Source organism: Peromyscus maniculatus, chromosome 4 (assembly GCF_049852395.1).
Source record: "Peromyscus maniculatus bairdii isolate BWxNUB_F1_BW_parent chromosome 4, HU_Pman_BW_mat_3.1, whole genome shotgun sequence".
NCBI lineage: Eukaryota > Metazoa > Chordata > Mammalia > Rodentia > Cricetidae > Peromyscus > Peromyscus maniculatus.
The window spans coordinates 77534938-77548406 of NC_134855.1; the positions used below are offsets into that span (position 1 = coordinate 77534938).

At 38.6% G+C, this 13469-nt stretch overlaps 1 pseudogene; it reads left to right on the top strand.

Annotated features, from left to right (window-relative positions):
- Positions 1 to 366: 366 nt before the first annotated feature.
- Positions 367 to 13469, top strand: part of LOC102910153 (small ribosomal subunit protein eS17 pseudogene) — an 88936-nt pseudogene continuing 75833 nt past the window's right edge.

Sequence of the window (13469 nt, forward strand, 5' to 3'; positions counted from 1 at the left end):
AATATTCACAACTGGAATGGAGGTTTATAAATACTGAATCTTGGGGCCAAAGACTTCCAGAAGCATGTCTCTTGGAACGGACTACAAGACGAAGATTTTCAAGCAGGAACTCTGTTGTGTTACTGGGGTCTGCATATGGAGGAAGAAGAGGCAAATGCTATGCAGTCACAAAAGAAGGTTGTCATCCAGAGGACAAGGAGCTCGTGTGAACTCTTAAAGAGTTTGCAGAGGCAAAGAAGCCAATATTTTCATAAAACATGAATAGCCACTGAAAGATGAGGTGGCTCTCTTCAGCTAAGGACAGTTTCCAAACAGGAAGGCACTGGAAGCAGGTATCACCAACATTTTCAGAAACTGGGAGATTAGATGCCTCATCTTGAGAGGCAAACAGGAGACCCAGGCAGTACACCACAGTATCCAGAAAAGCAAGTGGGAGTGGAGAGCAGTTTCCATTTGGGGGTAACGTGAAGGTCCAGTTATTTTTCTGTTTTACACCCCAACCTTAGAACATATAGGCAGCTTTAAGACTCTAAAATGATCATTGCATTTCCAATTGGAAAATGTAAGTTTTGTTTAGTCAGTACAACTAATTATTTTTCTTTGAAGGAGATTTCTCAAAATACTCCTCTCAAGAAGACGGCAACAGGCTTGTAACAGAAGTGGGATAAACTATGAAGCCAGTGCTGTATAGGATAATTTATTCTTCTCATCGGGATTTTCCTAGAAAGGCATCCTCCTGCATATGAAGCCTAAGGGTTTCTCTGCAGTAACCTGAAACCACTGATACTTTCATCTGTCCTTCTGCAGAAAAAAATGCCCAGGAACATCAAGTAATAATGTTTATTAAACAGAGGCTATGTCTGTTTGTATGATGCATTTTCTTCATGCATTATCACTCCAACCCTCAAAACAACTTAATGAGATATAGATTATTATTGCCATCATTATCCACAAGAGGGAACTAATTTACAGAAAAATCAAAATAATCTGTTTAGTCACATAGAGTATTCATGACAGAGCTCAAATCCCAAATAATTCTACCCAAAGTAAATATATAGACAAAGTTATACTGGATATTCTCCATCTGTCCTCATAGACATCCCCTTCTCCATTCTTCTCCACCTGCTCTGTGTTCCATGTAGGTGACTTCTATGGACTCCACCCCCTAAGCTCTATTATCTTCTTGTATCCAGGTCATTTGACTGACAGACATTATAAGCAAGAAATGAGAAAGCAAGAAGAGTCTAGGTGTGGAGTATGCTACCTGCTTTACTCTATTCAAGACCACAGCTAGCAATCACATCTTTCCTCTAGCAAAGGTTCTTTCTGTACCTAGAGATGTAACTAGGTTCTGATAAGCAGTCCTCCTCTAAACCACTGTTTCTATTCCTGAGATAATTCTCCAACTCTTGTTCAGTTCTCTTAACTCTCCCTGAAATTTTATTAGACTTGGCTAAGTTTCTTGTTGGATCCAGAGCATGAGTCTCAGGGACAGTATCATGTGACATACATATAAGATATTCAGTTTAAAAATGATGATTGCTATTTCTTTCTCATTGATAATAATCATAAATACACAGAAATAGAGCAAAGAAGGTGAGCAACCAACCTGGAAAACGGTATTGGCTCAAAAGTGAGACATACCACTCAAAGGACTTAGGTGGAAAGATGATGTATGTGAATTCAAAGAGATGGAAACGTAGGTAATGCCCAGAGCTCATGGACCTACTCAATATAAGAAAGGCTAGCCTTCACTCTTTTTTTCTTGAGGTCATTCATCTCTTTTAAGAAAATGATCATTCATTCATTTATGAAAAGCAATTGTTTCTTATGAGCTTCTGGTCTCTTTAGTTCAAAATTGCATTTATTTTGGGTAATTGACTTTTTTAGGTGAGTTCTGCCACCTCTTCCCATTCCCATCTCTAGGTACATGACAGTGTAGTGTGATGTGATATCATGGGAAGGGATGGAAAGGGTTTGTGCAATTCTGCTTCAAATGGCTTCCATAGGTTCACTATAGCTGCTTCAAAATCTGAGAACTGGAATCACCACTGGAATGGACATGAGAGTCAGGTAGTCAGTGCCCACTGGCTTCCATCTGTGATTGATGTCAGTGATACGAACACTCAGTTGTAGTCCACTTCACATCCCTAAGGAACTCTTCCACCAGAATAATATGGGACTGTGGGTCAAAATAACTTCCTGATATCCTACATGCCAATATAGGCTAAAGGGAGCCAAGGACACTATCACATGTCTATTGCCTGAGCATCTCCCCTAGCCGCTTTTAAACTTAGCTGGCTAGGACACCAGCTGAAGTGAGAGATCCTCTAAGAAGCATCAAATCTTGTCAACTAGGCCAAAGGTCAAGGGGTCAAGAGATATGATTCCTATTCTGGGACTTCGTCACTTTTAAAACTTATGTCACCTTTTTACTCTGTGTTGCAGTTCTATCTTTCCAAGGCTTGGCCTTATGGCAGTGAAAAAGAACATGGTAACATCAAGTCTCTCCACTGTCCTTGCCAGGCTGATTTACCAGATCCTTACTCTCAACACAAGCTTGCTGTTGCCTTCTCCATAACTGGTAAGTGCCTTCATGCCACTCCTGAGTCTCATCTTTCCTTCTACAGTAGTCATGCCTCCCACCAGAGTCTATGAGTTCATCTTCTCAGACTTCAGACCCCTGCAGTTATCTGAAAATATTAGACCTACAAGTTTAAATTTATATACTGTTCTGATGATATGATAAACTCTAGTGCCAATTCACTATGTTCCATCTGGGATATAAATCACTATTTTGTCCATTGTATCCACTCTGTATAAGTCCTTTGGTCAAGAAGAGCCCTCTCAGTTATCGCATTAGTTACTTCAGTATCTTAGTTGTATCTGGTAAACCTCATATAATAGGTAATACTGTGTCTCAAAGCCTCTGTGAGTCATCTCATCTCATTTCATCATGTAGGCAAGGTCATCACTCATTAACTCAAGAAGAAAGACAACAGGGCACTTTAAAAGAAGAACCACTTCCCAATAACTGCTATTATCCTATACTACAATAGCTGCTGTTTAATTATTTTTGTCAATTTCTTACTATCTCTACTTTATATGCCTTATTATAATTTGTGTATTTGGGGAAAAACATTGTTTATATGCAATTACTGGACAGTATCAAAACCTGAGAGTCTTGACTATATCTCTGGCAAATAAGTCAAAGTTTTCAACTCCCTGGCAACTTTCTATGCCAATACAAGACAAGATTATTCCAAAATCTTCTTCCAGTTCTCCCAATCCATAACTCTTAATCAGCACTGTGCTTGGAAAGTGATTCCTCAAATGACCATCTTCCTTTGCATCTAAGAAATTTAAACACCAACTATGAAAGACTATGACCATTTTCTTATTTATACAATCATTATCCTTTCCTTTTATTTTCACACTGATTCTATCATTCTTCTTTTTGTTTGTGGGATTTTGTTTTCTTTGTGTGTGTGTGTGTGTGTGTGAGAGAGAGAGAGAGAGAGAGAGAGAGAGAGAGAGAGAGAGAGAGAGAGAGAAAGGGAGAGAGAAAGGGAGAGAGAAAGGGAGAGAGAAAGGGAGAGAGAGAGAGTGAGTTTGGAATAACCTTTTCTCAAAGATTCCAGAACTTTTATCTAGAACAAATAGAACAAACATAACTTTATCATTAAAAAAAGAAGCTCACTTTAGTGATAGGATTAAAAAAATCTGAGTGGCATATTACTATCTAGACCATGTTCAAGGACCCATGACAGAAATCCTTCATTAGCACAATAACCTTTCCAGGATTGCTGGTGTCAGGAAGGAAAATGTTGCATTTGGGGTCTGAAGCTTTCCCAGTTGTCAGATGCTGTTGCCCAGACTCATTAGCCCCACTGTTGATTTGAATGCTGCCTTCTACTTCTCATACACCAAACCAACGGAAGAGGAAGCAGACGGGCAGTTTATAGGACAAAACAACAGCATGCCCAAACTAGAGTGGCAAGAATGAGTTTGGTAACACTGAGATCACAGAACTCTGAGAAAACGAAAAGGTCTGTTAGAGCTAATGAGGCTGTATAGATGATATCCCATTGGGAAGATGAGGCAAATCTACATAAATCGTCAAACAGAATGCAGTTCAAATACACTTTTCAAGCCACAAGCAAAATGTTGGCTTAAAATGCTACTTATCTCTGGATGAGACCCAGAGAACTGAATCCTGAATCTCATATTTTAAAGGACTAAGTCTAAACAGCTCTCAAAGGGAAGGGTGAAATAGATGTGTTTCTCCTGGGCATCATCACAGACACCTGCCACTCTGAAAACTAGCCAGTAGAGCTGGTTCATGATCACACTTCTAGCTGCAACTTTCAGGCATGTCACTTATAATTGAACACTTGATTCTGCTGTATCCTAGGATCAGAAATATTGTCTGGGCTCCCAGTTTTGTGTGTATTTTCAAAGAAGTCATAGTTTTTGGAATATCGGGACCACTAATATACACCTGATATACACAGGGTTTTTCTGGACAGTCATTCTCTGTGACACAGAGAGAGGCACTTGCTGGAGAAGCACACTCCTGGGATTGGCCAACAATGCTCAAGATTATTCTTTTCATATTTAGGACCATTTTGACCACTCCATAACATGCAAGAGTACAATCAAATATCTCAGACTCCAGGGCATCCACAAAGTCACAGGTCATTCTACTGAGATGACAAAAATGTATAGATGGAAAATACAGAGTTTAAAATGTAGCAACCAGGTGATTCTCTATATTCAAATACTAAAAGAGAGAGAGAGATCAAACACAACAAGTCAATTTGAGTGTCAAAGGTCACGACCTGGTAGTCCCATAAGCAAAATTTGGCAAACAGGTACAACTAGGTTAGAATATTTTGGAGATCTTAAAGGAAATACTGTTAGTAAGGGTGTGCATCCTTTGCTGTTAGCTGATATTTATACTGATCAAACTCAATCATTTTTTGTTTTAGAGAAAGTAGAGGTATATATTTTTGTAAGTTTGTGTTGTTTAGGATTCTTGGTTGCAAACAGTGTGGCTCATTGGTTAAGCAGAAAATAACCATGTGTTAAAGGATGCAAAATAGGTCAGCCAATCACAAAACTGTAGAAATAGAGGAAGAACTCTTAGGCAGAAGCAGTGTGGTCCCTAGAATGGGATCTCTCTATTAAAAATGCCACCAGGTTCCCACACAGAAGCAAGAAGGATCAGAGATGGGCACAGGAGGCTCTGTCACCCTACCTCTGACATGACCACTGTAAGAACTTTCATTCCACTATAACTGCATCATTTGTACCACAGAAAGCTAAATAATTTTAAAAGCTAAACAAAATCATTTGCTTAAATAAATAAAACCTTTCTCCAAGTGTTGGAATAATCATTGCATATTATTGTTTTAATTTAAAACAGGAAGACACCAAAACTATATAAAATCATGAAAAACTGACAAAAGAAAATTAAACAAATATGAATTAATAAACATATAAATGGGCTGGAGAAATGACTTGGGCATTAAGAACATACACAGAAGACCCAAGTTTGATTTCTAGCACACACCACTGGATGCTCACAACCACCTGTAACTACAGCTCCAGGGTATCCAACACCCTCCTCTGGATTCTTCAGGCACCTGCATACACACACACACACACACACACACACACACACACACACACACACACACACAAAACTTTTTAAATCCTTTTTTAAAGAGTATATATATATATGGAATTTAAGCTAAGGGTAGCTCTTACCACTGATCTTTAAAAAAAATGTTTCCCAGCAGCAAGGCAAAATGGGGAAGTCAATGTGCTCCATGATCCCTCTTGCTTATTAAAGGCATTTACTCAGCTTTCCAGAGAACTAGACCTACTTCCTAGCCTTGAACCCAGCAGAACTTCCAACAGAAGTCCATTGAACAACAACAAACTGGTAGTGTGGTTTGTTTATGATGATTTTGCAAAAGCTTAGAAACACACTCATTCTATTTATGACTGTATCATCTATTAAAATTTAAGGGATAATTTTCAACTTTAGTCTTGAGAAGGTACTTTCAACTTCTGGATAATACATTTCAGTAGGTGGCTTACTCATGAAGTGCATTGCTACCATCATGAAGCCTAAATTATCTGATAAAAGATAAATAGCTCAACTGTCTCTAATCCAGAAATGCCAGTTCTCTCTGCAGGACTTGTGATGGACAACTGATAACACTGACATACTTCCATGCAAGTGGCCAGGAGGTGCTCAAGTTCTCCAATGAAGGCAACGTCCCAGGACTGCACTAAGGAGGTGGACCAATGCTGTGGTCTGACTTGGATACAGGCAGTACACGGACGGTAGAAGAAGAAAAAAAGGGGCAGAGTTTGTATTCTTTTTTCCAAACATTAATTTTGGATTATGTTAAATACTGGAATGAGAATTCAATGAACCTGGCTGGAGTCCTGAATACAAGCCATGTGACAAGGAAGCAAAATTGGACAAAAATAGATAATTCTAGTCTCCATCCTCTTAGCTACTTTCTGAGACCCTGGTGACTTTGAGAAATTCACCCAGACCAAAATAAAAAAGGACAAGGCAGTGGCTGATGTGCACGTTCTCTTTGAGAAGACACTGTATGTTATTTATTGCTATGTTAACAATTTTCTGCAGATCCCAGTTACTTCAAGCAACAGCAGTTATCTCAGAGTTCTTTGGCACAAGAAATGAGGGCACAATACTAGTTTTGGGTTTCTGACAAAGCTGAAGTATCTCAAGGCTTATGAGGAAACTGGTTCACTTCCAAGACCACTCATGCTGCTGGCAGGATTCAGGCCTTCATGGACTTTTTGTGAGTGGCCATCCAGTGGCATCCTGTGGCTCTCTGTCATAAAGATTTCTCCTTGACAGCCTACAACACAGGAGCTAGATTAATTTGAGCAAGAAGAGAGAAGTAGGATCAGAACAACACCAACTTAGCATCTTTTGTAGCTTAATGTTAGAGGTGACATCTTCTCGCCTCTGATGTAGAATTCTTCTTGTTCAATGTAAGTAGATAAGGTCAGCCCACATTCAAAGGGAAAGAGTATACAAGAATGTCAACATCAGCATGTCTGTATCACTAGTCATTTAAGAAGCTGTTCACCACAAGCATAGCTCCTGCAATCTGGTGGCTAAACTCAATTCAGTCAGCAAGGCCAGAGTTGTCACAGGCCTCAATAAAATGTAAATGGAAGGAGTCTTTTCAAACAAAATGTTAACACTGAAAGCAAGGTTACCCTCACTTTAGCACTGTAACTAAGACACTAGGGGTGGTTGATGCTAATTCCTATACCCTCAATAAGTTGTTCTTAAACCCTAACCAATTGCAGCATAGGACCAAGAAAGGCTTTCTCCCTTTTGATACTCAGAAAGTGGGGCAAAGGCTCCCAGCACTGGGTGTTCATCACTCCCTGATGAGGGATCCTGCAAGTGAAAGAATAGGAATTACCCCAAAACTCACCATCCACTGTCATCCCCTTTTTAATTCTGTGTCAGCCAGAAGAGTATGACTTTACAATGTATTTTTTTAATTCTTAAATAAAAATCAAGTTTTATTTAACATCTGAGAACTACAATCCTATTAAAAGTAGTCTGAAAATAAGCCACTGAAGTCAGATGTTACGTGAAAATTCAGCCATATTCTGCTAAGCAAGGATCGAAGAAGTCACACTAGATGTAGTGGCACATACCTTTAATCCCTGTGCTTAGGAGGCAGAAGTAGATATAGCTCTCTAAATCCGAGGCTAGCCTGATTTACACAGCAAGTTCCAGACCAGCCAGGGCTACACTGTGTAACCACGTCTCAAAACAACAACAACAAATCAGACATCTATCCAATGAGAAAGGCAAGTCAAATGGACAGCAGAGTATGAGGAGTTTGGATTGGATTGTGACACTGGGACAGATCTAAAAATGAAAAGGCTGGAAAACAAGACCAGAAGCTCATCTAGCAATCTCAGCATGGCTTCAAGGTCTCATTTGTTTGGAAGAACATTCTTAGAGCAATGAACTACAAATGGACACAGGTGACTTTGTTTGGGCAAACCATATGCCCCTCTATAGGTTGCAGATCCATGTCAGACAATCAGAGTACAGCATCCTTTCGAGTTTTCTTATTTTCTCCACTCTTCTGAACAGTACACATCTAATTCAATGGCAATTTTCTCTCAATTCATCTCATTTTCAGTTTTCAAACCATTTATCTTACATCTCAGAGAAAACTTATCTCCTCACCAATACATGCTCTTATTTTTAAATAGTCTTTCCTAAGTAAAGGAACAGCTCATCAAATTTTTGATTTGCACATGTTAATAACTAAAGATATCAGGCATTTTTCGTATATTCATATACAGTCATTTTGATTTCTCCTTTCAAGATTGGTCTATTCATGTCACTTGCCCAACTATTAACATTTTCAAAATGAAATTGTCCAGTGTCGTTTAACTGATAGTTGATGTTCTTCTATCATCCAACTAGAAAAAGACTCCCCATATGTAAAGAGAAAGAAATCTAGACATAATAACCACTATAAAATGACTGATAAACATATGAGATTGAGAAAAAAGATCTGTATTCTGAACTTCTCACTGCTGATATGTTTATGTTTTCCATGATTATTTTGTCTTTGCATTAACAAGATCACAGACAGCAAAATCATGCTTGTTTCTGACATGATTAGGGACATTTTAGTACCTCTGATTTATTCAAACACAGTGCTACAACTGATAACTCGAAAACTGTATAGTCTATCTGTATAAACAACACATGCCTATGAAGTGATAACTTCATTTCTTTCTAAAGACTCCCTAATCATCTCCTTATAATTAGCAAGCAGAAAGAATGCTGGGATCCCCCTTCAACAGCAGCAAACCCAAAAGGAGACAGCAGATGCCACCTATCCTTCTGACTCGTGACATCTCTCCTCAAACCTAGCCTTTTTCCCTTAGGCCAAGTTACCCATTGTTAGTCTCTTTCCAGATGATCTCAGTCTTCATCCAGGTGCACTCTCTTATCTCGTTTCTCTTGTTGATGGAAAGCTGTCATTTTTCTATATTGCCTGTAAGCAGAGAAATTCAAAGGTGCATCCGGACGTACCTCTCGCCTATAAGTGATGTGTAATCAAGCACATCCTGTGCACTTGGGGCAACCTGATTGCTCTTTAACTTTAAAACTTAAATGATAAAAGGGATAAATCTCTTAGGATTTGTCAAATACCTAGAGGATAGTGTGGCTTCTGTATTATTTAGTCAATATTTGTAGATGTTTGTTATGTTCCATGATCTATGTTTGGGTGCTAAGAGTTTAACAATAAAAACTAGTAATAGCTAATTATTGCTTGAACACTCAATACATGTTACATACTGGAATAGGCATTGTTGTATACTGCTTTGGTATTTCTTCTAACAACTAGAAGTGTCTTTGAGAGGTTTCTATTGCTATGATAAAATACCTGGACCAAATTCCATTTGGGGAGGAAAGGGTTTATATCACATTTGCAGTTCCACATTGCAGTCCATTATAGAAGGAAGTGAGGGCAGGAATTCAAGACAGGAACTAAACAAAGCAGAGACCATGGTGGAGTGCTAATTTCTGGCTTGTTCCTTATGACTTGCTCCACCTGCTTTCTTATAACAACCAGGACCACAGGCCAAGAGGTGGCACTGCTAATAGTGAACTAGGTTCTTCCACATCGATCATCAATCAAAAAAAACACCCCACTGACATGCCTACAGACCAATCCTATGAAGGCATTTTCCCAATTAAGATTCCTTCTTCCCAGGTGATCCTAGATTGTGTCTAGTTGACATAAAAACTAGCTAGCACAGTAGATCATTTTGGTGTTGTCAGTGAGAATTTTATATCTTGGTACTGTATTTATATCATTTCCACATGTGCCTCTCCCCTCTCAACTCCTTCATGTTCCCTTATAATCCCTTTCAAATTCAAGACATCTTCTATAACTGTTATTGTTATATGCACACACACACACACACACACACACACACACACACACACACACACACACACACACATTTTTTAAGATTGACTATTAGGATTCAATAATCTATTAAGGAGCTAATTCCTGGAGAAAACTCATTCTCTTTCCCTCAGCAGCCACTAGATGATTGTAACTCTTCATCTAGAGTTGGGGTCTTGAGAAATTTTGCCATTTTTGTTGGCATATTATTGGTGTGGTCATTATGCAGATCTTTTTTTTTTTTTTTCGAGACAGGGTTTCTCTTGTGTAGCTTTGCGCCTTTCCTGGAACTCACTTGGTAGCCCAGGCTGGCCTCGAACTCACAGAGATCCGCCTGGCTCTGCCTCCCGAGTGCTGGGATTAAAGGCGTGCGCCACCACCGCCCGGCGCAGATCTTTTTTATGTAACCATATTGTCGAAATTTCATGGTGCAGCATCACTGTCATGTCTATAAGACACTACTGCTGTCAGGAATCCTGGTTGTCTAGCTCTTACAACTTTTTTCCTCCTCTTCCATGATGTTCCCAGAACCTTAGGTATAGGAGTTGTGTTGTTGACAGATACTGTTTCTATATCCATTTAACACATGAGAAACCTGAGAACTAAGTGCTTCTCTAGGATCACAATATTAACAAGCGGCAAAGACTAAATTTGATGTGAAATATAAAACTTACCAGACAATGACTATTCACTATCACCATCAACATAGCCTTATACTCAAAAAGCTTGCTATTTACTAAGCAAATGGCAGTAAGGTTTGGCTGGGTGGAAAGAACCAAGGAAGAAAACAATGGACAAAGGCTATAAGCAAAAATTTTAAAGGGGGGCATTTTTAGCCTTCTTCTGCCAGCACATTGTTTTTGCTCTTACACGAATCAAACCCTCATTACAATGTTGTTTATAAATAAAGACAGCTTTGAGTAGATATTTGGACCCCTCTCTAGTCATCCTCTTTATAAGCTATGGGCTGAGTAGGTACCATTCTCAAGGTCACACTACCTAATTTTTTTTTTCATTTTAGCATTTCTTACCAGAGAAACAACCAATAGAGAAGTGACTCTGTAAAGAGCTGGGAGCCAGGAAACTGAATCATTTCACATGAATACATATATCCAATCATCATGTTGTTATTTAAATACACATGGATTTTGTCTATTGCATATCACAATAGACAACTGTTTTTAAAATAGATGTATGTGGGACTAAAGTCTTATTAAAAACTGTTTTTAAAATAGATGTATGTGGGACTAAAGTCTTATTTACATATACCATGGCATTAAGAAAAGACACCTGACCTCTGTGGACTCTGAGGTTCCCTTATCTATAAAATGAGAACAGTGATTTTTTTTTTAAGTACACATTATAGATCTGGCAAGGCTCTACGACATACAATATGAAGACATCAACCCTTGAAATAATCGATAACAGTGTCTACCCAGAGGGTTATTATGAGGATCAAATGAACTCTGTGAAGGATTTTTCAGACATCCACAAACACTCAATTTTCACTGGAGCAAGTTCAGGAGATAAAATACTTGGCAATGAAGAACATATTCCTTTACTGATGAAGCTTACGGTGTAGTCTTAAGATAAATGAACACAGAAGAATTGTATTCACTTAGACAGTGCTAACTACTAAGAAGAGGATATAGCTAATATCCTCTGTGGAGCTGGGGATGCAAAGCTGCTTTGAAGAGGCGAATCATGAATGGCCTCACCAAGTAAGTGACATTTGAGCAGGGCCCTGAATGATCTAAAGGACCTGGCTACAGAAAAGTCTAGAAGCATCACATCCCAGAAAAATAAGCAGCAAACGCCATTTCAACCAGGTAAAAATCAGACTTCTGAAAACAAGAAGAAAGCCACTGAAGCTAAAGCACAATGAATAGGGGGAGCGTTGGGGAAAGAGAAACAGAAGGAAACATGAAACTGGTCACACATGTCCTTGTGCACTGGGAAAGGGAACATGTTAGATAGTGTTTTGTCACTGTGACAAAATATCTGAGAAAAATGACCTAAAGTAGGAAAGACTTGTTTCGCCTTCTACCTCCAGTTCATGATATGCTAGTTCCACAGTTGCTGGAGAGGAGTAAAGGACAAGATGGCAAGAGCATGTGGAGAGCCAAGGTTGGCTATCTTATGGTAGCCAGGAAATAGAAGGAGGAATGTTTGCAGACCAGACATATCCTCCACAGTCACATCCCAGGCAACTTACTTCCTACAAAACCCAACTTTCTAGTTTTCATCATTCTCAATATTGGCAGCAGATTATTGATCCTATGTGGTAATTTTAATAGTAGAAGCACAAATGCTAAGAAATGGGGGCAGGCAAAGTTTATATTTTAACACAGCTCTTAGAAAATAAATTGACTCAACCATATATTAGTAATATACCATTATTGTATTTTCTCAATCATGATTGTGTGTTTTTATTGGTTTAAATTTTTCTTAGTTTCAAAGCCAAAATATGAGGCTACTTTGACAAAAATGTACCATCTGCTAAAAATTTTTCTATATATAAAGTAACATTTAATCTCCTTAACATTATCTATATAGCAAAATAATAGCCTTTGATTCCTGGTTACTCATTTGTATTTGATCTTGGGTCTAGTTGAATAATAACTGAATAATTCATCAATTTGATTGAATTAATTGATTCCTTAAAAATTTAGCCTCTTTGTGATTGAAACAACCTGGGCTAAGAAGAAAGAAAATCCTGCTAACTTCCCATAATGCTTAGCACTATGATTTTGTAACTGAGATATGAAAACCCTGCTATTGAAAGTGATGTGCTCCAGACACTGAGAGCAACAATTAATAAATGGGACCTCCTCAAACTGAGAACCTTCTGTAAGGCAAAGGACACAGTAAATTGGACAAAATGACAGCATACAGAATGGGAAAAGATCTTCACCAACCCCACATCTGACAGAGGGCTGATCTCCAAAATATATTTTAAAAACTCAAGAAACTAGACATCAAAAATACCAAACAATTCAATTTAAAATTGGGCTACAGAGCTAAACAGAGAATTCCCAACAGAAGAATCTCAAATGGCTGAAAGACACTTAAGGAATTGCTCAACATTCTTAGTCATCAGGGAAATGCAAATCAAAACAACTCTAAGATACTATCTTACACCTGTCAGAATGGCTAAGATCAAAAACACTGATGACAGCTTATGTTGGAGAGGATGTGGAGCAAGGGGAACACTCTTCCACTGTTGGTGGGAGTGCAAACATGTACAGCCACTTTGGAAATCAGTATGGCAGTTTCTCAGAAAATTGGGAATAAGTCTTCCTCAAGACCCAGCTATACCACTCTTGGGCATATACCCAAAGAATGCTCAATCATACCACAAGGACACTTGTTTATTTTTGCTCATAGGAGCATTATTCATAATATCCACAACCTGGCAACAACCTAGGTGCCCCTCAACCAAAGAATGGATAA